Below are 3,121 nucleotides of genomic sequence, written 5' to 3' on the forward strand. Positions count from 1 at the left end.
TTGCTCACTCGGTAGTGCACTACAAGAAATATGTCAAATAGTGACCTTCTGTCAGTGACCCTGGAAGAATTGGTCATAGATCTATGACCATTTCAGACCAATTGGTCAAAAGCTGTTCGGGGGGCTCCAAACCCTAAACCATTGCGACCATTTTGGTCAGAAAGGTCGTAATTTCCTTACACGAAATGGTCACAAAGCAAACAGTGCTAGTCCGCTGCCTTATTTCTAGTTGTTAATGACCAATATAGATGGTCATAGCCTTGTAGATTGTGGTGGGTTGTGATGACTAGGCGCCATCTCATCAGTTTTGCCTATGTGTCATGTCCATGTGGCAGTTTTTGCCCTAGGTTGTGAAGCAACCTATATTTCTGTTATTCCAAAAATTCCCAAAAAATTCTCATAAATGTTTTGGATCATATCTTTATCAAATATGTCAAAAACATTCCTTGCCTAGTTCAAGAATAATTCGAAAATATTCGTTTTCCTATTCTGTTTAGAGCAGCACTTTGTGAAGGAAGTACCACTTTGGCATGTCCAAATGGTATCCATTTTCTACAGTGCTTTCCTATGCCCAAATAACCATACTCCACCAAATGACAGCTCAATCCATTCATTATTCTGAGCCCAGCTCTTCAACAATCGTATTTATGTCCAGTGTGGTACTTTGTAAAGCAAGTACCACCTAGGCTCCTCCTTCTGAGGTGAAAATTTGTGAAGACGGTCTTCTTAGTAACTGATCATCCTCAGCCAAAACTCACGCCCATTAGCCATGTGCATTTCCCGTACCGCAAATCAAACACTTGGCTGCTTATTCATGTTTGAGCATTGATAGGTCTCCTCGTGAGAATCTTATGTTGTGATTTTCTTCCTAGCACCTACCTGGGGAGTTCCCAACCCACTAGACATGCCTAGGCCGCCTAGAACACATGGCAACGCCACGGTCATGCGGTGACCACGCGGCGGGCATGCGAGCTTACGCGCTCTAGAGTTGGGGCCCTCGGCCACCGTCCAAACCTCGATGTCTCGCCATCAAACCATGTATTTATGATTAAATAGATACTTATTTACCTAGAAATGATTTTTAGAAAAAATAAAGAGCAAACTATGAGGCAACTGCAGTTCAAATTTGACCCGTTTCCAACTGAATCGACGACAATTTGTCTTTTTCACCAAAGGTGGATCAAAACTTTTTTCACCAAACCATTTTGTCAATTGTGCATTATATATGGCCTAGTATTTTATAAAATTGATTTGGATCATTTTTGCAACAATTATTTGGTAGTTCCTTCACAAAAAAAAACATCCTTTTGGGCACTCGGAAAATGAAAAATGAATTTTCTGTGCAAAGAAAATGAAAACTTCCTTAGGCAACATTGTTTGGAATTCCAAGATGTACCCTTGTGCACAATATGAGATCATTTGAACAAACTATGCCATGAATGTGGCCATAAGATTGATCATTTGGCTTGAAAGCCATGAATCTTCACGCATGATAGCTCATTTCTGAGAACACTTTTTTAAAATAATTACCGTATTAAAAGTTTATTATTTTTCCTGGAAACTTGGTCACATATAATGACACAATGCGAAGGATTTCCATTTTTTTGTTTTTTTTTGAATTTTTTATGCCGTTTCCAAATGTGGTCAAAACGGCGGGCTTGACCGTTCCTAGCTAGTGGTTGAATCTTGGAATTTTTTTGGTGTTTCTATGATTAAATAGATACTTAGGTAACTAGAAATGATTTTTGGAAAAAATAAAGAGCAAACTATGAGGCAGCTACAGTTCAAATTTGACCCGTTTCCAACCGAATCGACGGTAATTTGTCTTTTTCACCAGAGGTGGATCAAAACTTTTTTCACCCAACCATTTTGTCAATTATGCATTATATATGGCCTAGTATTTTATAAAATTGATTTGGTCCATTTTTGCCAAAATTATTTGGTAGTTCCTTCACAAAAAAACCTTCTTTTGGGCACTCGGAAAATGAAAAATAAATTTTCTGTGCAAAGAAAATGAAAACTTCCTTAGGCAACACTGTTTGGAATTCCAAGATGTACCCTTGTGCACAATATGAGATCATTTGAACAAACTATGCCTTGAATGTGGCCATAAGATTGATCATTTGGCTTGAACGTCATAAATCTTTACGCATGATAGCTCATTTCTGAGAACACTTTTTTAAAATAATTATCGTATTACAAGTTTATTATTTTTCCTGGAAACTTGGTCACATATAATGACACAAAATGAGAAGGATTTCTAATTTTTTGATTTTTTTGAATTTTTTATGCCCGTTTCAAAATGCGGTCAAAACGGCGGGCTTGACCGTTCCTACCTAGTGGTTGAATCTTGGAATTTTTTGGTGTTTCTCTGATTAAATAGATACTTATGTACCTAGAAATGATTTTTGGAAAAAATAAATAACAAACTATGATGCAGCTTCAGTTCAAATTTGACCCGCTTCCAACTGAATCGGCAGGAATTTGTCTTTTTCACCAGAGGTGGATCAAAACTTTTGACACCCAACCATTTGGTCAATTGTGCATTAAATATGGCCTAGTATTTTATAAAATTGATTAGGTCCAATTTTGTAACAAATATATGGTAGGTCCTTCACAAAAAAACTCATTTTGGACACTCGAAAAATGAAAAATAATTTTTTTATGAAAAAGAAATGGAAACTCCTTAGACAACATTGTTTACCATTCCAAGATGGACCCTTGTGCAAAGTATGATATAATTTGAACAAATTATGCCATTCCAAAATGCATCCTTGTGCAAAAAATACAAGGGAAACACATAGAATAACATAATTACATAAGCTTTGTTCTCATTGGTTTAAATGTTTGTGCCATGGATTGATGACATGGCATCCATCCATCCACCCATCCATCCCATTTATCTAAAGAAAAAAAGAGAAAGAAAGAAAAATAACCCCCCACCCCCCGGGCAGCCCAACCACCCAAACCCTATCCCCTTCATCGTCGCCGCCCCCAGATCCAATCTTGCCGCTCCCACTCCATCGTCCCAACCCTCCTCATCCTCTCGCCGCCGGCCTCACTCTCCCCCCTCATCCTCTCCCGCACGCTCAAGCCGCTCGCCGCCACCATGTCCGCCGCG

The sequence above is a fragment of the Triticum dicoccoides genome, chromosome 2B (assembly GCF_002162155.2).
Source record: "Triticum dicoccoides isolate Atlit2015 ecotype Zavitan chromosome 2B, WEW_v2.0, whole genome shotgun sequence".
NCBI classification, from domain to species: domain Eukaryota; kingdom Viridiplantae; phylum Streptophyta; class Magnoliopsida; order Poales; family Poaceae; genus Triticum; species Triticum dicoccoides.